Source organism: Haliaeetus leucocephalus, unplaced genomic scaffold (assembly GCF_000737465.1).
Source record: "Haliaeetus leucocephalus isolate CR32 unplaced genomic scaffold, Haliaeetus_leucocephalus-4.0 Scaffold848, whole genome shotgun sequence".
Lineage (NCBI taxonomy): Eukaryota > Metazoa > Chordata > Aves > Accipitriformes > Accipitridae > Haliaeetus > Haliaeetus leucocephalus.
This window is the reverse complement of record NW_010973284.1, coordinates 16,632,830-16,633,251: the sequence shown is the minus strand read 5'-3', so window position 1 is coordinate 16,633,251 and position 422 is coordinate 16,632,830.

Below are 422 nucleotides of genomic sequence, written 5' to 3'. Positions count from 1 at the left end.
CGGTGGTGGCGGTTGTGCCGCCGGGACAAGGGGACCAGGCGCCGAGTCCCTGCAGCGGGGCCCCCCAGCCCCCGCCCCAGCCCCAGCCCCAGCCCCAGCCTGGCAAGGCTCCGGCCTTGGGCGGCGGGGCGGGGGGGGAGTGCGGCCGCGCCTCCGCGGCGTGGCTTTTGGAGGGAGAAAGCGCCGCGCCGGGACGAAAAACGCGCGGCAGAAGCGGCGCCGGCGCCCGCAGCCCCCCCTAGGGCTGCGGCTGCCGTTGCTGTCGGGGAGGGCGACGCGTTATCGGGCCGCTTTGATTTCTCGCCCCCCTTCTGCGCGGGCCCGCTAGCTGCCGGCCCCCGCTCAAGGATGAACTGAGGCGCAGGTGGGCCTGGGTAGCAACGCTCCCACCCCCCCGCCCGCCGCCGTGCCCGGGGGCGGTG